Raw genomic sequence first — 22,285 nt, 5'->3', positions numbered from 1 at the left:
GTTTGAACTTTGCTCTGTATCAGTGACCTGTCCTCTTCATCCTTTACCATTCCCCTGATATTGTGTCATCTGCAAATTTTATCAGCAATGATTTTAAGCTTATTTCCAGCTCATTGATATAAATGTTAAATAGTATAGGTGTAGCGGGGCGGTCACCCTGCTCCGGTGTGGAAGGGGTTAAGAACAGCCCTAGGAAAGGGCTGCCCCGGGGAGCCAATCAGGAGCGGGCTTGAGGCAGCCAAGCTGGGAGTATAAAACAGCCTAAGGAAGGAGCTACGTCACAGTCTCTCTCTAGCTTTGGAGAGAGATGGACCTAGCTGCCTGAAGGGGCGAAGGGTACCTTGGACGGAGCAGTGCTGGGGAAGGGGTAGGCTAAGCTGGGGAGCTCAGGCCTGGTAACCTCCCAGGCTGAGGCCTGACAGGAAGGCCTACAGAGGTGCAACCCGGGGTTAGGCAGAGGCAGCTGGTCCAGCCTCTGTGCCAATGATGAGTGACCATTACAGACTGCAGTCTGCCCCAGTGAAAAGAGCTAGGTGATGACTGGCAGTAGCCACTGAGGCAAGGTGGGTATAGAGGGTGGGGGTTCCTCTTGGAGGGGAGACCCAGAGTGTGGGGGTATTGCTGAGGCAGAATCCCAAGGTAAAGGGGCACTGGGGTCCAAGAGGTACACAGGGGCCTGAGGCAGGTGAGCCACCGGCCAGCAGAGGGTGCTCCAAGGCTGGGAAAGAGCTAATTCCCAGGATGACCAGCAGGAGGCGCCGTGCTGGTGAGTCAGCAATTTGCTATAGTAGGGCCAATAAAATTTAGGTAGAGTTTATCATGGAGAGCATATGAGATCTTGGTTATCATATAGGCCAAGAGATCGAGATATTTATAATGGGTTAAAAAATAAATAATATGTGTAATTGTAATAGCTCAGGAGATTAGTAATGGGCTAGATGCCTTACTACCTCTGGGTTCTAGTTCAAATATAGTTGTAATTCTGTCTGCAGTGACTTAAGAGCATGAATACCAACCTCACAGTAGCCTGTTAGGAAGCAGGACACAAACACCAACTTGGCTGAGAGTGCTATCAAGTGTAAGCTCCTCAGTCATTATAACAACCTAAACATGGAATCACAGACAGTCCCTTTGGGTACTCTGACCTCTCTCACCACCCAGGTGAGCATACCTTTGTGATAGATGGTCCCTTACATCAAGAATCATATCAATATTCAAATTACTTCCAGTACCATAAGACCAATCACTGCTTAGAGTCCGTGAAGCAAAAGCAATAGGTCTCTTCTCCCAAAAGCATAATGTGTGACATGACCGCTCCCACTCCATAAGGGGAAGCATCGCAAGCCAACTGTAGGGGTAAGGATGGATCAAAGTGCGTCAGAACTTCAGAATTTAGCAATGCACTCTTAGCTTTGTTAAATGCAACATCACAGGTTTCAGTCCACTTCCAGGCCTTGTTCTGCCCAAGGAGTTTGTGAAGTGGTTTTAGCAGTGTGGCTAACTGTGAGATGAACTTTCCATAATAGTTCAAAAGTCCTAGAAACGAGTGCAGCTGGCTAACATTTCGAGGAGGGGGAGCCTCCACAATAGCCTTAACTTTTGCAGGAGCCTTATGAAGACCTGTAGCATCAATGATGTGTCCCAAATATTTAACAGAGGGCTGGAAGAATTCACATTTGTCTTTGCGGACGCGTAGGCCATACTCTTCCAGTCTTTGTAGGGTAGCCTCTAAATTCTTTAGGTGATGCTCCTCATTCCTTCCAGTGACCAGGATGTGGTCCAGATAGCACTGGACTCCTGGCAAGCCACACAAGATCTGGTCCATTACCCTCTGGAAAAGAGCAGGAGCAGATGTTTTTCCAAAGGGTAGGCGACAGTATCGATAAAGCCCTTTATGCGTCACAATATTCAACAGCTCTTGGGACTTTTCATTGTCATGCATCTGTAAATACACTTGACTCAGATCAATCTTACTGAACTTTTGTCCCCCAGCCAGGCCCGCAAAGAGGTCATTGATGCGGGGAAGCGGGTATTGCTCTGCTCACAACACCGGATTGACAGTGACATTAAAATCACCACAAATCCGGAGGGAGCCATCTTTCTTCACTATTGGAATGATAGGAGTTGCCCATGGGCTATGAGTAACTGGTATTAGGACTCCATTGTGACCAGGCGCTCCAGGTCCGCTTCAACGTTCGGCCTGATGGCATATGGCACAGTTCTGGCTTTCAGATATTTTGGTTGACTGTCAGGTTTAATGTTCAATGTCACAGTGATTCCCTTCATACTTCCCAGATCCTCTCCAAAAACAGCAGCATGTTTCCTTAGTATAGCGGTAAGACCAGTTTCTTCTTTAGTCATTCGGTGCACTTCTGGCCAGTTCAGCTGAATATTCCTAAGCCAAGATCTACCCATTAAGGCTGGGTAATTACCTCTCACCACAAACAGTGGCAATTTAGCAGCCTGTCCATTGAGCTCCACCTTAACATCAGTAGTGCCCAACAAGGGCACTGCTTCTCCCATATAGGTCTTCAGAACAGTTTTTGTTGCCTTAAGCGGAAGATGCTGTAGCTTTTCTTTATACACAGTCGGAGACCAGCGAGATGGCTGCACCGGTGTCCAGTTCCATGCGTATAGGTTTGCTGCCCAACAATGGGGTTACCCAGTATTCATATGAGCCCACTGCCAAAGACAAAATGTGGAGTGGCACTTCTTGTGATGAGGTGTCTCCTTGGTCATCCTGGGTCTGCTCGACGGTATGCAGATTTCCCTTTTTGGTCGATCAGACCACAGGCCTCTTTTTCTTTTGTTTACAGGCACACTCAGTGTGTCCCTTTTTGTCAGTGTTGACACACCAGGTCCTTACACCAGCATTCTGATGCCTGGTGACCCGGCTTACCACAGCGGTAACATTCCTGACTCCCCACAGTTTTCTGGGTAGGTTCTTGTGACACCTTTTGCACCCTAGGAGATGCACCGATGTATGGCGCCTCCTTTGTAGCCAGTTCCATGGAGACCCCAATATCAACAGCCTTCTGTAAAGTAAGCTGAGCCTCTGTCAATAGGCGCGTCTGTATAGCTTCACTGTGCAGGCCACGCACTAACCTGTCACGTAGGGCATCATTTCATATCTCCTTAAATTCACAGTGTTCCGCAAGATTTTTCAAAGTTGCTACAAATTGTACAACTGTTTCGGCTTGTTTTTGGTCTCGGCAATTACCAGTGGTTTTGGAGAAAAATGGGACCCCGGGATTTCCACAATATCACTGTAAGATTTGGTCTCAGGCTTAACAGGGTGTAGTAAGCTGCGTAGCAGGGAGTAGGTCTTAGCCCCTACAACACTTAAGAATACTGGCACCTTCTTCTCTTCTGTAATGTCATTTGCAATAACAAAAAGCTCAAAATGTTCAGTATAGTGCAATGGTACATATATAGTCTCCTCAAAAGGTTCCAGTGGCCTCATAAGTGTAGCCATGACTTTAGTTTCCATTTGCACAGTCAGCGCAAACAAACCAGTTCTCACGCCCTCTCCCCACTCCACCCGCCCCAACAACAAAAAGCATTTTTTTTTATACCTTGACTTCTACTTTCTTTCTGTTGCTGGGGCAGCGCAGGAATCCCACCTTCGTTGCCAGTTTGTTGTATCCTTGGGGGCAGCAGTTTTAGGAAGAAATCACTTGAGACTCAGAGAGCTGTAAACCTTAAAAGCAGCCATTTATTGCCACACACTGAACTAACCAAAAACCAGCCAAAACTGGCTGGGCTATCCCTCATAATCTACTCAGTTGCCATAGCAACAACAAGATTCTATTACCACAACAACCAAATACACAACAGGCACCTAAATCCAGTGTTGGCTCCCCTTCAATCCACCAAACTCCTGCTGAAACCTTTAGGTGTATAAAGTCATTTGTCATCTTAGTGTAAATTTTAGAGTAAATATTCTCACTCTGGGCATGTGCACTGCTGCCTCACTCTAGACAGACAGTCATCTATCTGCTGCTTAAGCCTCATGCAATCCATGAACCTGGGCAAGATAAGCATTCGGCCATTTAAATTGTGTGCAGGGCTGGATCTAGCAGGGCATCTGAGCATGCCTAGCAGACCAGGTCCTATTCAAAATCTGTCTGGAAGAAACAGTGGTGAAGGTGCCCACCTTATAACATTTAGCCAAGTGGTTAAAGTGCTCACCTGGAATATGGGAAACCCAGCTTTGATCCCCCCTCTGTGCCAGACGGGGGAGAAGGGAGTTGTGCAATAACCACTGAGTTATGAGATATGCTGATGTGGGGTTTCCGCAATCTCTCCTGTTGAAACTGTTGCACTGTGGACAAATAATGAAAGAGTGATTGGAGCAGGGGGACTGGACCCTGGATCTCTCACGTGGTGTCCTAACCACTGGCCTACAGAGTCATTCCCTCTCACTCTCTCTCTCTCGCCTAATGACTTCTCAAGTATTTATCCCTTGGATCCCTCCATTTTGTGTGGAATAAGGCAGGTGCCTAATTCATTCCCTCAAAAACCACTTAGACACCTAAAAGGCCTGATTACATGTGGCTGATTCTCATTTACGAATTGTTAAGCAGGACTAGGGCCTCCCTGCAGCCCAGACTTAGGCCTTGTCTACACTGCCGCGGTAAGTTAACCTAAGTTATGCAACTCCAGATATGTTATTCATGTAGCTGGAGTCGACGTAGCTTAGGTCGACTTGCCACGGTATCTACACCACACTGCGTTGATGGGAGACACTCTCCCATCGACTTACCTTACTCTTCTCGTTCCGGTGGAGTACCAGAGTTGACCGGAGAGCGCTCTACGGTCGATTAGGCGGGTCCTCGCTAGACCCATCAAATCAACCCCTGCTGCATCGATCGCAGCAGCGTCGATCCCTGGTATGCATAGACCATAGCCTGTCATAGAGAAAGGCACAGGGATTAGCACACAGCCCTCTGGTTAGAATCTCCCAATGGTTATCTTAGGCAGGTCCATGTCTCGTATGCTGGCTTTTGTGGATCATATTCCAAGGTGCCGAGTTCTCCCCAGGTATTATATAGGGAGCCTAGCCTAACTCAGTCTTTGTGGATCGCAGAGTTGTTTCTATGATGTTCTAGGAGCCTAAAAGTGAGGCACTGTGATGCTTAGAGATGCAATGCCTCAATCCCTTCTTGGATCCTACCCTCTGTGCCTCAATTTGCCATGTATAAAGAGGGGACAATAGCACTTCCCTACAGCACAGGGGTTTTGTGACGAGAACTTTGCTAAAGCTTGTAAGGTGCTCAGATTCTATGGAGATGTGGGCCGTATAAGTACCAAAAAAGACACAAGAAAGAATATCTTCATTTGTTGCTGTTTAACCAGTGTCACTGGAATAGCTAAAGCAATTCCCTCTCTGTTTGTACTGGAAGTTAGTAAGGCAAACATAATAAAAAAAAATCTCCCTATCCCTTATTTCTCTTCAAATTATTAAGACAGAGATCAAAAGAATCTGCCAGATGTTATAAATGGTCCCAACCATAGCTATGCAATTCCAGGCAAGATAATCTACTATCTGCTTGTGTCAGATAATTTGAAAATTACTTGTGTGAGAGGGATTGCTTATTGTAGCATGGCCATGGGTAGTGCTTCTACCAACACCACACCAGCTTTGGGTTAGTAGATGCTCATTAAGTTTAAAGGTACTTTAAAGAACAGAAAAATGTGTTATGCCTGTCTATTGCAACCCTTAAGTGCACTGCCTGAATTCTTGTCATAACACATTATTCTGAAAAGGAATAAAAATGATAGAGGTCTTTATTGAAATGCTTGTGATGATATAGCCTTAGAGGTTTACATGACCATAGAAGCAGACTTACGTAAAAGGTCAGAGATGCCATGTTATTTTTAACTGACTTGTTTAATGAACCTAAAATCATGTCGAGAAAGTTCTATTTGTCACACAAAAATGCTAAAATTTCCCTTGCACAAAGATCAGGAGCAATAGAAAATGTTTCATTCTCCTTATGCAGAAAATGTCTTTTTTCCCCCTGTGTATACCCAGTTATTCAAGCACTCGGCACTATACTGCAATATTGTAAAGGTAAAGAAACGAGGTCGGATCATCTGTTGGTTAAACCAGCCTAACTGCATTGAAATCAATAAACTCATGTCAGTTTACGCCAGCTGAGACTGAGGTCCATTCCCCTTAGTTCCATCAAAGAAATATTCTCATGTATTTGCTTTGGACAGATATTTCTTTTTTCATATTTCTTATCCATACTCTAGATCTCTCACACACATTCAATTACACACAAAGAATTCCCATTGATATTGAGGAGATGTTCAGGTGCAGAATGAGTGCAAAATATCAATAGCAGTTTATGTTTATATAGAATATTTCTATCTGCTGAACTCAAAATGCTTTACAGATGTGTTAGTAAACTACAATGAGCCTCACAATATCCCTGTATAACCTCTTATTGCTGTCTTTGGGTGACGCAGTCCCTTTAAGAAGGAGCAGGACCAGTGCACCCTTGCAACAGCTGACTCGAAAGAGCTTTAAAAGAAAGCACCTGGGCCTACAAAAGGGTGAGGGATTCAGTGAGTCATAGTTAGGAATCAGCAGTATTATAACAACATCATTGTTGTTGTCATCCCATGGGAGGGGAGGCTGTGAGAACCTGAGAGGCAGAGGGATCAAAAAACAAACAAACAAACAAACCCCTTGAGAAATTGTAGTCCAAGGTGAGGTAAGCAGCTGTATTTGTTTGTCTTTTAAGTTTGAACAATAAAACTGCCTCAAAGAGATTGGGTGAGGAAGTGGGTTATTTGTGCTAGAGGGGAGCTCTGCCTTGGAAAATGCAGGTGGGCAATCAGCCCCTGGAATTGAGGGGAAACTGAAGTTTGAGTCTGACCAATATCCCGCCTAGTTTAGGTGTCCCGGAACTGATAGAGCCAGAGTATGTGGAAGCTTGTTTTGCTAAAGGAAATCCCACTCTTCTAAGTTGGTGCATGGAGGGATAGCAGCAACTTCAGGAGTACCTGCTTCTGTTTCTGCAGTCAGTCAGAAGATGGAAGCAGCGGGAGGTGCAGCCAGATCTGTGGGATCATATTGAGGAACAGCAACAGCAATGCTTCCTGGAGATTCTGCAGAAGGAAAGGATCAGAGAAGGAAAGAGGAGTTCGAGGACCAGGAGGCTCGAGGTGCAACAGATGGTATGTTTTGCCTGCGAGTGAGTGAGACATATAAGAAATGTTTGCCCCCATGTGAACTATGCCTTTAAGACTTGCTCAGTTATGCAGAGCACAGAAGAAACTGGAGAGACTGTGGGTGGTACTCTGCCTGTTGCTCAGGCCCAAGAAGGGTCAAGGATGGTGCGGTTCTCAAGGACCATATGTTTTTGTTGGGGGCTGGGGGAAGAGAATCTTGCCTGACTAAGATCTCAGGCTGGAAAACTTGGACACCAAAGGTTTGGGTTCTCCAGGTGGCAGAATGATCATGGGAAGGACTTGACTAGGAGGGATAGGAGATGGCCGGAGTGCTTCAGGTGGGATGGAACAGGTGGGTTTGACCTTGAAGGATAGATTTGGGAAAGTGGAGTCTGTGGGATGGGGAGAGCCCTGCATGCTGAGGGAAGTAATTCCCAAGGCAGAGAGGCTGGGAGGGAGAGGGTGCAGCAGATCCTACCACAGAGGCCAAAAGAGATTAAGGCCAAGAGGCAATCTACAGCACCAGAATCTCCTTGGGCAGGAGAGTGCTATAACCTGCTGGCAGAGGTACAAAGGCAGGGGAGACAGACATCCTCCACTAACTAAGGTTGGGGTTGAGCTGCAGAGGATCAGGCTCCAGGTGGAGAAAATGCAAAGAGAGGATGGAAGAGGAGGCTAATGAGCTGAGAGAGAGCTCATTAAGAAACCAACACAATTGCAGGCTTGGGCACAGGGTTGGGAGTAGAAGAAGAGGAAAAGTGTCTGTGAGAAGGGCACATGGATGTTGACAGCAGAAAAAAAATGGACTCTGCAGTTATGGCAGCACCATTTGGGGTTGCTTAATCTGTACATACAGCACTGAGAGGAGAGGAGATGAGAGGCCTGCTCTCCTTGGCATAAAAGCATTAGGTGGCGCTTGTTGCTTTGGAAGAAGCCAGGCAGCAAGCCCAGAAAAAGGAGGCGGAAGTTGCTGAGGGAAAAGTGAGAGCTGAAGTCCAGATCAAGCTCCAGGAGGATGAATGGGATTTGAAACAGGGCATGGAAAAGGAGCTCCGAGAGAGAGATAAATTACTCTGTGAAATCTCTCAGCTGAAGGGAGAGCTGGAGCCAACTACAGGCTGGAAAGCAGACAGGGAAACTCTGGAGAAAGAAGTGAGGCTCTGTTAGTGGTGCTCAGTTGAAGGTATGGCTTGTTACACTGCACAGGACCTGGAGTGGCATAGACTAGGGACTCATTCCCTTCAGAACTGGGGTTAAGGTCTGTGTGGAACCAAGGGAACCCTCTGGGGGTATGGAATGTTTTGTGTTAAATATATTGTGGGAAGAAGGTTTTGGTGTGGGGGTCCACTGTGCAAGAGATCTGGTGTAAGGATGGATTGTGTAAGGCATGTCCTAGGGGTGAGCAAGCCCCTAAGAGGGGAAGAGTGTCACAAGGTGATACTGTCCCTTTAAGAGGAGCAGGACCAGTGCACCTGTACTGCATTAGCTGACACAAATGAGCTTTAGATGAGGGCAGCTGGGCTTCCAGGAGACTGGGAGACTCAGTGAGTCAGAGCTAGGAAGCAGGGGCAGCAGGACTGCTAGAGGCAGGAGAAGGAATCTGGGGATTGTAGCCCAGGGTGGGCTGAGGAGCTGTTTGTTATGATTAAAATTGCCTGCAAGAGGCTGGGTGTTGCAAACTGGGGAGAAGCCCTGCTTTGTTACAATAATACAATCCTCATTTTACCCATAGCAAAAGTGATGCCTAGAGAGAGTAAGTGATTTGCCCTTGGTGTAAAGAGAATTACAAGCTAAATTAGAAACAGGACCTGGAGTCAAGGCACTTGGATTCTATGCTGTAACTGTGGGAACACGCTGCATTTTATTTCCTTTAGATATATCTAGTTTTCAGAACACGAAATCTCTCTTTCTATCACTTCATTGTTTTCTCTCATTCACACATCCAAGTGGCTCAGCAAGTCTGAGGAAAACATTTGAAAGAGACCAGACTCCACAGGACAGAAAAGCTGTTGCAGTACCCAAATGATGACCACATTTCAAATGCTCACAATGAGAAAAAGAGAGTCATTTTTGTGCAGAGGGGGGGAAAGGTAATCTTAAGTGAAACAGGAGTCTTTTCTTTGATGGATTTACGCTGCATGCTGCCTCTATTTACCATTGCACAAAAAAGGAGGAAACTTTTGTCTTGGTTTTGCTTCTCACATGTTTTTATTCTTGCTGGCAGTGCCCATGATGGGCATAGGTATGGAAATATCTCCTGGCTTTCCATGCCAGTGGTTTTGTTTATGTACAAATCCTACAGGCAGAAAAGCTGCCATAGAATGCTGCTTTTTGGATTATCCTGAACAAAGGGAAGGGGCTGAGTGTGCATAGGGAAGGGTGCGTAATGCCAACAAATATCACTGAAGGAATTCAAACTGCCTTATTATTCTGTTATGCCCAACATATGGCTAAATACTACAGTATGAATGTATTGCTCCACAATGCCACTGATGAAATCCCATTACAGTATGAATGTCCAATATGCTGATTAAGTATTTACAAAGAAAACCAGGTTAAAGCCATTATTTATAAAATGTGATCTGTGTTTATCTTGACAACCAATCAGGATATGCTTATAGCGTAACCACAATGCACTTTTTCAGTGCTCATAATTAAGGAAACAAACCCGGAATGTCCTATCTGAAATAGAGTAGGATTGAATGGCTGTTATAGTTGCAATGTATCTTGGTACTTCCCCGTATGAAGGGAATACAGCAGATATGAAGTATGAGCTTTTCAATGGATACATAATGGTAGCAATAAAAGTACAGTTGTGCCTTGTGTCAGCTTTTTACAGCATGTTCCTTCTAAGTTCCATTCACCAATCTGACTAGATTAGCTACCAGTATTACAGCTACAGAGGGGTTTATACCTTTTAAAATCACTGGAGGAACCTGGGCTTTGTTACAGAATAAATATAGTTTAAGTCTGTCTTTTGTGGCAGGAATTATCTGCTTGACTGATATATTCCTCTTATGTTTGCCCTGTTCTTGTTGTTGCCATGTTGGTCCCAGAATATTAGAGAGAGAAGATGAGGGAGATAATACCTTTTATGGGACCAACTTCTGTTTGGTGATAGACAAGCTTTCGAACCACACAGACCTGAAGCAGAGCTCTGTGTAGCTCAAAAGCTTGTCTTTCTCACCAACAGAAGTTGGTCCCATAAAAAGTATTGCCTCCCCCATCTTGTCTCTCTAACATCCCTCTTTGGCTAGACTAATGAAAAATTAAATAAGCCCTTCAACCTGCAATGTGCTGATCACTTTTGTTCTCGAGGGGGGTCTGGAGTAGTTGAAGGTGCTCTATATCTCCCAAGTGCTACACATCACGTTTGTGGGATCAAGCCTTTAGGGTCTCATTCTGAACCCAGTGAAATCGAGGGCAAAACAGCCAATGATTTCAGTTGTGCAAGATCCAGGGCTTTATTTTCCAGTGGACTGGACACAGAAGGTGAGGATCATCCCTGTGCTAGCAAAGGAACAGAGGTGACTTACACATCCCTGATTCAGAAGATGCAGAGGTTAGTGTAGTCTTTGACACAAATTAGGGCACTCCTGTTTCAGGGGCACAAAGTTACCTGCCTGGATTCAGGTCTGTCCAGCCATGCTTCCATCTTGCCTGGCTTAGAATTCCTAGCTGGTACAAAGGACCTGCAGGGCTAAAATGAACCTGGAGTTCCTGTGTGTGCTACTGTAGCACTCATTTGAGAATATGCTGACCATACACAGGAAATTTTGCTTTGTGTCCTTTAAGCCCAGGACATGCAAACACCTGTCCCAGGAAATTGTGTGAAAACTATCATATGACATAGCATCCATCATATGGAGAAGTCCATTATATTAATACTCTGTCAAAGTTTAGGGCAACTGCGCCTGTATTTGCACCTCTGTGGTCCACCAACAGCCCCCATTCCAAGCTCCCAGTTCCTCAACTATCACCTCTCTTGGGCAGAGGTCCACATCTCTCTCCCTCGAGACCAGGTTTTTTTGAGGTTGCTGGGAATCTCACAGTGTAGGCAGGGAATTGTGCAAGACTGGTAGCCTAAGCAAGGCAGGGTATGCACTTTGCTTTCTCTCTGAAGGCTGTGAACAACTGTAATTGCCAGCAGCTACAAGTTACCGCACAGCTCTTTATAAGCATACACATATATTCTTAAAGTGAAAACATACTAATAATATTAGCGGCATGCAGGTTCTTTTAATCTTAGCTAAGATGTTCCCACAACACCAAAAAGGGTTCTGGTAGAAGTCAGTCCTTCATTCTCCATAAAGAGTTTCTTTTTCTGTGGTTAGCAGCTCCATCAGAGGTTAGTCTTTCCTTTACTGCCCTTCGATTGGCAGTCTCCAGGACAAGTAATCCACAGACTATGGGCGCCGCGTCAGAGCACTAGGATTTTACATAACTTTGAGTGGGGAATTTGCATTCATCTCCCCCACTAGAAATAGAATATACAATCCTGGCCAGCAGTAATATATAAATGGACCCCAAATCTACATACACTTAATTCAATGAAGTCTCCCAAGGTAATTGCAAAATCTGTCACAACTCAATCTAAGATTTTTTTCAGGGGAGCCATGTGTCTCCACAACTTCCTAGCGGGCCTGCGTGTTCTCTTCTAGTTTCTCTTCAGATGTGTGGGGTGGATCTGGGAATTAACTTTCATTTGCAAAGCTATGTGTCTTTCCCCCCCCCCAAGGTTCTATGAATTGTGATGTTTTACAGTTCATAATTGTCTGTTGGATAAGGCAAGAGCCTGTGAGTCAGGACTAGAGCTGGTCACTTTAAGCAAGAGAGAAGGGTTTAGTGGAACTGTGAGACGCCTCAAGGAAAATAAGTCCAGTTTCAAGATAGAGAATGTACGGTGTTTGTTCCCTGCAGAAACAGTCTACATGTGCTGGTCTACCTCCTTTGGTGTATTAATGCACTGCTCCACTGGAACAAACTGGGGTAAAGTCACTTATTCTAGCCACCCAGGATCATCTCAGTATGTGGTGATCCCCTGCAAGAGGTCTGGCTTGGGGACAGCGTGATCTCTGTGCTCCTGCCATCTCCAACTGCTGTAATTTGTCAGATTCATGTGGCCAGCCCAAGTTACAGCAGCCTTCAGAATACCATAGATGCTTGAAACTACAAATTTTTTTGTAGAACATCATTATCACTTGGACTTGAGTGAGTACAATGGCATTAATAAGCCTCCTCGTGAAAAGTGCTGTGAGATCTCACTACCCCAGGTGTTGAGAATTTTGGTTACTCACGTCATCTGAAAGCTGGATTAAATACAGATCCAGAAATAAATCAATAAATCGAACATAGCCTGACAGTAAGAGCAACTAGTTCATAAATGGCCCTCTTGTTCCTTCAGTGTGTCTCACTCCACTGTTAACTCTTCTCACAGGCCTGGTAGTCATGTCACATCCTGTACTGTTCGTGCTTTGTTACCAGTGTTATCAGTATCTGGCAAAGGACCACATTGATCACTTCTGACACAGTTTAAAATAGAATCCTACCCATTTGTCCCTGGAATGGCTTGCATCTGTTAAAAATCACCGCCTACTGCACTGAAGCTAGGAGAGCTTGAAGGGCCTGCTGATGCCTAGTGCTCTCTGTTCCTGTCAAGATGAGATCAACTTTTTGGCTGAGGTTCTGTGCTGACCTCTCAGAGATACAGGACAGAACTCTCCGGCCAGCAGGAGGATGGGGGTGAAGATGGCTTTAAGCCACCTTTGCACCCTCCTGCTCTTGGGTTGCTCCAGAAACCCATGGCATAACTCGGCCAGTTCTGGTAGCTTGTTCAAATTACAGCAGCCTCCCAGGCTGCCCTACAGGGAGTAACCCTGCTCAAAATCTCTGCAACACTGGGTGATGTTACTTCACCTTGAACACGCCTTTTTGCCCCCCAGCCATGGTCCTGAGATGCCCTTTATGCCAGGGTTTGTGATGGGCTCCTTGGAATGAAGGCTGTATGCTGCATTGTCTGTGCCAGGGCGATCCACCCCCAGCCTCAACTGGGGCTTTTAGGGCCCCTTTACCTCTCTCCATTCCTCTGACCTGACATAAAGGGGTTGGAACAGGCGTGATCATCTTACCCCTTAGTTTTAATGTCCATTGGCTTCTGTTCTGCTTATTCGTGCTTAGGAGTTAACGTTTCATATGTGGCTGTTCTGCAGGGTGTCAGCTGATGTGCTGAGCTGCATTCATCTTTATATAAATTTATATTTAATTGTGACAGTTGAGAAGTAGGGATATAAAGCTGACTGACTGACGCCTCGCAGCAGGGAGATGAGCCAATACATCTCTATATTGGGAACAACCAGGCTTCAGATAGCATTGTCCGTGGCATTGTGCCTGCCCTCAGCCTCCTGGATGCCACAAGGAAGCACTTCAGTGAAGGGCAGAAGCTGAAAAACGTTCCCATAAGTTTGTAAGAAACCATGAAACTGCCCAACAGTTCTGATGGGGACTCCCTCTTGGTGAATCATTACCAACCTATAAATCCAGAGTCGAGCTGCATGAAAGGAAAGACACAGTCAGAAATCTCACCACTTTCCTCAGTCTGTTAAGCATTGTGTTAACCTTTGTAGATATACTGCAGCCCTACTGGGATTTTTGTGGCATCTGGTATAAACCCCACATAATAGCAGCTCTTTCACTTCTGTTCAATACTTAGTCCCATCCATATACTGTGGCATTATATTCATCAACATCAGGGGCATCATTTGCTAAGAGTTAAGGGGTAAACTTGCTCCCCCCACCTTGGTTTGCCCCCTTTGACTCTTCATAGGTCTATATGCTCCACTTCTTGTTTCCCTCCACCCCCGTCTTTGTAGGATATAATGTCATGTATAATGTTCTATGTGCTAACACAACTTTGCTTCCCCCCAGAACTTTTCTGAAATGATGCCCCTGTTTAGGATTCATAACCCACAGTGCTTTTTATCTATTAAATGTTCAATTATTCAATGGGAAATGGAATTTTTGCAGGCATACAAATGGATTGTGGAAGCAGCGTTTGAAGAGGATTCTGTAAATGGACTCACTGTAATTTCTGAACCTTGAGATATTCTGTGTGTCTCAACAAGACAGTTGCCTTTTTTTTTTGGAAACTGTATATTTGGCTACCATGGACCACTTGCTTGGTAAATTCCACATGAGGAAGGGAATCGCTGGGAGGATATTTGTGGCGATTATCCCACCAGGGACATAATGTGGGACAGGATTTGTTCCCCTGCCCCAGGCCAAATAGGATTTGGGGACCACTCAGGCCTCAGATCCTGTTAAGTTTGTACACTGTTAAACAGAAGTTGTATTAACATAAATCAAATACTCTTTCTGAAAGGTTGCAACATAACACTATTTTGAGTCTTAGACTCCAGAACAATACCACCCCCTAAAATAGAAAGGAACATCCCAACCCACCACAATCTAAGCTGGATTCTTTGGGACAGACTGCTGAGATGCAGCTTACAGGCTTCCCTATAGAGTCCCCTGGCCTGCAGGCAGGACCGGGAACAACATGGCCCCCTGTGCAAAACACACACTCTTAAAGTGATAGCCTGCAATTCCAGCACAGCCCTTAGTACGCCACAGGGGGGTAGGGTCATTTGTATTCAAGTCATGTGTCTTTACACCAACTCTGAGCCCTGATGGTTCCCCCAGTAGCTGCCTGCACCCGGGTTCTCTAGTTACATGATTGCAATGGAGCTATGTTACCAAAGACCTCGCCCTAGGAGTAGGGCTCTGTCTAGGAGATAGTACATCTTGGGATGTATTATCTTTATTTTATTTTTTCCTGGGGGATCGCCTCATGGCTACTGTGGGGAGGGGGAATGTGCTGTTATCCTCCTGCCCAGTCTTCCTCCCCTCTCTTGGACAGTCCCTGGAGATGTGGAAGAGGAGATGGATGAGCACTTTCCACACAGGAGGAAGAGAAAACCCATGTGTGGATAATGGTCTCCATATATAGATCTGGGAGGAACAGTTAGGGTCCCTGGTGTGGTTTTTTTTTTTTTTTTTTTTTTAGCTAACATGGTGATGGGAAACTTAGCAATAATCTTGTTTAATATTTCTTTACAAATAGTAATGAGTATAAATCGAATATGATGTTTCAGTAGACATTCATTCATAGTGCAAAGTGTATTTCTGTCATTCTCCTTTAACTGGGCCTTATTCTGGAGAAATGTTACATGTCAGTTACACACAAATCAGCATAGGGGAGCTGGGAGTCCTCAGGTCTGTTGTCTCCCCTAACAATGCTGATTTCATTATTAATAACCCTTTGTGCGGCTATCACACCTTTCAGTAAAAGAACTCAAGTGTTCTCCAAACACTAATTAAGATTCATAATATCCATGCAGCAGAAACTAGGAGTGCCCAAAATCTTGAGTGGGGATTTATGCATTGGCTTTGGGCTAATTCAGGGGCTGGGGGAAAATCATTCCTTTTGCACTATATAATAAAAATATAATTTTAGCCTGGGACAGCTGCTGACATTTTCCCCATTTAAAAAACTAAAATAAAAATCCCTGTGTAAAAATCTGAGTTAGTGATACGATAGTTTGCTTGCTATAGGTACAAACTTCACAGCAGACGGTGGCTCTTGTCAAACGGGGCAATAGTCTGTTAAGCAGTTCCCTTCAATGCCTGACTCTTTTGGCTAATGCTATGTATGCAAGCTTTCCTTCTAACCTACAAGAGACGGGGGGAGTTCTGGTTGAGCAACTATGAAGGAAGGGGAAGGGTCCCTGGAGGACGAAGGGAACAGGAGAAAAACTTAGAAGCCTGGATGAGAGAGGGTCTGGCAGGAAAAAGTCCAAGAGAGAGCTGGGCAGCAACCTGGTAATTTGAACCTTAATGAGCAAAACTGCTGACAGAGAGAACCTGGAAACGAAGAAATGGAAGCACAGTGAAAGAGGTGTCTAGAAGCACAGCAAACTGAGAACCAACTGTTTTTCATTTCTTGGTTTCTGACCCAGTTAAGGTGTTAACTCAGGATTCTTTATTGAGCCCCATGTTTTCTGAGCATGCATCCACTTGCACGTCTTCTAATGAATATTGTTCAGCATTGGCTAGGCTGATCACCCATTGCGCTAACTTGCTGCCTCTCACTGCTCCATCCTTCTGTCCTGTCAAAGGAATTTGTCCCTTTTGTTTTGTTTTATATGGTAGATGTTCAGACCTGCTTGTCTACAAACATTCTTGAAACCATGTATGTTTGTTTGTTTTGTTTTCTAAAACAGGATTTGTTATATATATATATTTTTGCCATTACCTTCTCCATAGCTGATTAATGCTTTGCTGTCTTCAGGAAACATTTGTGAGGAAATCTCCATTATCTCAACTTCTGACTAGTGAATGACTTTGCTTTGATCTAATTTCCAGATGCTAAGAGAGCATGTCACAGAAGCACAGAAGGTGATCCTATCCATATGGAAATTGCCCATCCATCGCTTCATGTAGTTGAGGTGTAGCCATCTTCTCATCACTTTCTTCCCCTCATGACTAAAGCCCTGTCAAAATGCCATCTTTTCCAAATCAAAGCCATGTTTGATTAATATGAATGAAGTAAAAGCCTCTGTGGATACCCTTTTAATACTCACATACTGTTAAAAAGGGTTTAGTCTGGGATTTTTTTCATTTAAAAACATGAACAACAAAAGCCTCTCCTCTAAAAGGGGGATTTGTAATGGAGGTGCTTTAAGGAGATGGCTTTAATGACTGCAAATTGCTAGTATAACACGGCATGAAATACAGCAGATAATGCTTCTGACATGTCTGAGGCGCTAAATATTTTGAGCAGGAGAAAGAACCATGATAATAGTGGTGGATATTTGTTTTGCAATGGATGCGGAGGAAAATGCTATAATAGAGGCCCTTATAGTAATGAAGTGTAAATGTTAGGAGTCAGTTATTGCCTTTGTGCTGTTAGTGAGTTTTATTTAAAAACTGGATTTAAATGAAACAAGTGTATGTTTAAAATGTGTGTTTAAAAAATATGCTTAACTTAACTCCTGTCTCTCCACAGCACAAACGCTAGCCAGTGGCCTCATTGCATTGCCTTGCCTGTGTAACTGAGCACTATTATCTTAAAGGGGCCAGTCTCGAATCCGCCCTAGAACAAAGTCTTCATACCACAATACTTATACCATGAGCCACTAGATTCTCCCTGCTGGCCATTGACTTTAGTGGGCTTTGGATCAAGGCCCAGTTCAAGCGTGTGTTTTAAAATGGACTGTGCTTTTTTTCTATTTTAATAGTTCACTGTCCTGTTGTTGCTTGTAGTACCATAGCACCAAGATTGGCCTCATGTGCTATGCATTGTATGTATTCATAGGAACAATACCTGCCTTGAAAGGCTAACAGACTACAGGTACGTCTACACTGCAGCCAGGAGCATGTTTCCCAGCTCAGGTAGATGGGCCATGAGCTAGCCCTATTTGAGCTGGCATGTTAAAAATAGCAATGTAGCTAGCAGCAGCCTTGGCTAGCCACCTGCGTACATGCTTGCTCAGATGCTCTGGCTACATACTCAGGTGGGTAGCCTGAGCCACTGCCCATGCTACCCTAGTTGCACTGCTATTATCAGCATGCCGGCTCGAACAGGGCTAGCTCATGCCTGTCTACCTGAGCTGGGAAACAGCCTCCCCCATGCAGTATAGCTGTACCCTCAGTAATTCGGGTGGACAAAGGGTGGAAGTGGGGGAAAAAGATCAAGTGATTTGCCCAGGTCACAAAGGTCAGTGGCAGAACTGCTCTCATCAGCATCTTATCCACTGTGCCATGTTGCCTCCCTCTGGTCTTAGCAAAGCAGAGAAATGTGAAGTTGACGTGTTTAGCACGCACATAACTCTTGTGTTTTACGTGAGGGAGCTGAAAAGAGGATCACATCAGTTGAAATAAGAACATGATAAATGTAATTGGAACAGCTTGCCTCTTGAGTGCAAGACCCATTCATGTTCTTGTGCATATAGCCTTTGTGATAATGCACGAGAAAGGTAGTGGTGGGGAAATATACTCTTGGAGGAGCTGCTCTGAATGTCATTAGGTTCTTGGTGTTTACAGCCAGGTGAAAATGAATCTGACATGGTTTATTATGGAGTCAGTGAATCAGCAGTGTATGAGTTAGCAGAAAAACTGTCACTGGCTATTGTGCTGCTGTGTGTGTACTGAAAGCAGTCTTAGAAAATGAATGTAAAACGGGGGCTGGGATAACCTCTTCTGGGACTGTTAATAACTGGTACACAATCCACACCTACTTGTGGTTAAGATGGGAAGTATCAGGAGTGCTGTTTATTATATTGCACATACCCACTCAGCTCTGTAACTAAATGGGGACTATGACAGATTTTCATGCAATCATCTCCCAATGCAGTTCTGGAAACTTATTCCAAGTTAACTTGAAGCTTTGCTAAGCTGGGCCCATCCTTTGAGTGAGCAATCATGAGCTGGTGTATAGATTTTTTGGCATCAAAATAATGCAGATATAGTGATGTGGGGTTAGGCTGTGGCATCAAATGAGGCTTAGCTGTTGTGACTTTCTCATTCTGAGTTTAATCAAACTTGAAACCCAAAGTGAAACTCAGGAGTCAGTGAACCCACGTGGACTGAAACCAAAGGAAATGTTAACAAAACTCTATTCAACAGAAAAATTGCTGAGTGTTGCACAGCTCTACGAAGTACCACTGCAGAGAATGACAAAAGTAACAGAGATCCAGTACCTGGAATACCTATGTCAATTCCCATAAGTCAATAAAGTTTAGAGACATTGTTTCAAGTGTAATGCTTTAGTTCCAGGTCTGCTAATGTCAGTGTAGTGACTACTGAAATAAGGCATCATAGAGATTCGGTATGAATAAATAGCCAATATTACTGAATTCAGAAACAATCTCTTACCTTCAGACAGCTGTACTCATCCATATCTAGTGTTACTTGGGGGATTACAGAACCACTGGAATTATTGTTGCATTTACAAAACCTATCAAATCAATCAAGATTGTGACACTCAAAATGTACAATCTCATAAACCCAGACACATAAGATCTGATTTTGCCCTTACACCATATTTATGCTTTTGGGCTTGTCTTCACTATGGCCGGGAGCTTGAGGTAGTACACCCCGGTTACTGCACTTGAACTAGCCTAGCTCAAGTGAGATTGACCACACTTCAAACCAATCTGGGCACGCCCCAGAGTGATTAGCAGCACAGTGTTGGATGAGCTGCTGCTGAATTGTGGTAACTCAAGCAGCTGCAGCCCCACTGTATTGTTAGCTTGAGTTATAGCAGCATTCAAACTTTACCCACCCCTCAATGGTCCAGCTAGCTCAAGCTTAAAGCACCACTTAACTCAAGTTTGATATTTTTGTGTGTGGATGGGAGTCAAGTTAGGAGTAACATGAACTATAACTTGGAGCTAACTGCCCAGTGAAGACACCCCCTTAGTGTAAGTGTGAGCAGATTCAGACCATACATTTGTAAATGTAATAGCAGTTTCTTGTATAAGAACCAAACCAAAATACAGTAGAAACTCAGAGTTACGAACACCTCAGGAATGGAGGTTGTTCATAACTCTGAACAAAACGTTATTGTTCTTTCAAAAGTTTACAAATGAACATTGACTTAATACAACTTTGAAACTTTACTATGCAGAAAAAATGCTGCTTTTAACCATTTCTATTTAAATCAAACAAGTTCAAAAACAGTTTTCTTACCTTGTCAAATCTTTTTTAAAATTTCCCTTTTATTTTTTTTACTAGTTTAACAAGTACTGTACTCTATTTGCTTATTTTTGGGAGAGGCGGGGGGAGAGGACAGGGTGGTCGCTGCTGCTGCCTAATTGCGTACTTCTGGTTCCAAATGAGGGGTGTGATTGTCCAGTCTGTTCATAACTCTGGTGTTCATAACTCTGAGGTGCTACTGTAATGTAGATAATATAGATTCTAGGACTGGAAGGGACCTCGAGAGGTCATAGAGTCCAGTTCCCTGCCCTCATGGCAGGACCAAATACTGTCTAGACCATCCCTGATAGACATTTATCTAACCTACTCTTAAATATCTCCAGAGATGGAGATTCCACAACCTCCGTAGGCAATTTATTCCAGTGTTTAACCACCCTGACCATTAGGAACTTTTTCCTAATGTTCAAGCTAGACCTCCCTTGCTGCAGTTTAAACCCATTGCTTCTTGTTCTATCCTTAGAGGCTAAGGTGAACAAGTTTCCTCCCTCCTCCTTATGACACCCTTTTAAATACCTGAAAATTGCTATCATGTCCCCTCTCAGTCTTCTCTTTTCCAAACTAAACAAACCCAATTCTTTCAGCCTTCCTTCATAGGTCATGTTCTCAAGACCTTTAATCATTCTTGTTGCTCTTCTCTGGACCCTTTCCAATTTCTCCACATCTTTTTTAAAATGCGATGCCCAGAACTGGACACAATACTCCAGCTGAGGCCTAACCAGAGCAGAGTAGAGCGGAAGAATGATTTCTCGTGTCTTGCTCACAAATAGGTAATGAAGATTTCCCCCTTTGGATAACCCTTTGTGCATCTTTAAACAAATTAGTTTTTACAGACAAAACACATAATAAAATATTGCTTTACTGTGGATCTCATGACATTTGGACTCAAGAAACTACATGAGCATTTAATCTTTCATTTTTAAAACATAAGGTGTTTCTAGGCTCCATTGTTGTAGAGAAAAGCTTGAAAACAGGAAGTGAGTGCATACTTGATGCCCCAAAAAGAGAAAGCAAATAAAAAGAAAAAACACATTTTTTAAAAATTATTTTTAAAAGTCTCATGGCTTCTTGAGGCCTCACTACTGCATACTGAGAAGAGTACACTATACAAAACAACAGAAGGGGCACGTCCTGAAACAGAAAGGCATGAAGTCATATCCAACTCCAAATTGCTGACTCGTAGACTGACGCCTCAGACTTGTACCCTTTTTCACTGGTTCACGAAGACTGTGGCTGGAAATGTAGGCTAGATAGTGACACCCCTACTCATGTTGATTAGTAACTCTATGAATAATCCTTCTCATTGACCTAATGGAACCAATCACAGAGAAAGATACTACTCCACATGAGTAAGGGGAATAAAATTTGGCCCATTGTAGCTTGGAGTGGGCCTCTGTCTTTACGTGGTGGTGACCATCCTCAGCAGCTGTGTTCCTCATGAAGATGTCACCTTCACGGGTGGGCTCCCTTGGCAATAGGACAAAGACTTTGGAGCTTATTACTGGAAGAGATTAGAATGTCCAGCAGCGTAGAGTTTTCAAAGTGAAGCGTAAAACTCGGGACTTGAATTTGGCTTTCCAATAACAGTGATTTAAATACAGCAAGTAAAGAATAGAGAATGTGGCATTGGAGCAAAGGGTGATAAAGATTTGATTGACTCTGCTGGGCTGTCAGCCGGGTTTGACTCCGGAAACCTCCCATGCCACAAGCTTGACCCTCTTTAGTTGAAGTAAAGATCCAAACCACGTAGCAGGCAGCTGTAGCAGACTTCCACTTAGGGCAAAGACCCAGATCTCTGAGGGCAGGGGTGGCCAATCTGAGCCAATGTACATTGCCAAAGAGCCACAGTAATACGTCAGCAGCTCCCACCACCCGCTCCCAGCATCTCCCACCCACCAGCAGCTTCGCCAATCAGCGCCTCCTCCTCTCTCCCCGCACCTCCTGATCAGCTGTTTTGGGGCGTGCAGGAGGTTCTGGGGGAGGAGCGAGGGCATGGCAGGCTCAGGGGAGGGCACAGGAAACGGTGGAGTGGGAGCAAGGCCTGTGGCAGACCCAGAGGTTGAGCAGTGAGCACTCCCTGGCACATTGGAAAGTTGGCGCCTGTAGCTCCAGCCCCGGAGTTGGTGCCTATACAAGGAGCCACATAATAATTTCTGAAGAGCCGCATGTGGCTCCAGAGCCACAGGTTGTCCACCCCTGTCTTAGGGCATTGTCGTCAATGGACTCTGGAGAAGACTGTTGGTGTGGGTTATAAAGACAAGAAGGGAGAGAAGAAGGAAATAAAAACAAAGCAAAATTCTCCACTGACTTAGAGTAAAAGAGGAAAAAT

The 22,285-nt window shown here is 44.4% G+C and overlaps 1 long non-coding RNA gene across 2 annotated transcripts in view; it reads left to right on the top strand.

The window, feature by feature from the left end:
• Positions 1-22,285, top strand: part of LOC135972280 (uncharacterized) — a 251,559-nt gene that overhangs the window by 212,778 nt on the left and 16,496 nt on the right. Inside the window, exon 5 of one of the 2 annotated variants that reach the window (XR_010588703.1) lies at positions 7,036-7,191. This is a non-coding gene — a long non-coding RNA (uncharacterized LOC135972280). Of the gene's footprint in view, positions 1-7,035; positions 10,262-22,285 lie in introns of those variants that run through there. The other variant, XR_010588702.1, reaches the window with a different exon arrangement.

Source organism: Chrysemys picta, chromosome 6, assembly GCF_011386835.1.
Source record: "Chrysemys picta bellii isolate R12L10 chromosome 6, ASM1138683v2, whole genome shotgun sequence".
In the NCBI taxonomy this organism is placed as follows: domain Eukaryota; kingdom Metazoa; phylum Chordata; order Testudines; family Emydidae; genus Chrysemys; species Chrysemys picta.
Note: the sequence above shows the minus strand (reverse complement) of the source record. Positions and strands in the feature narration are given on the sequence as shown.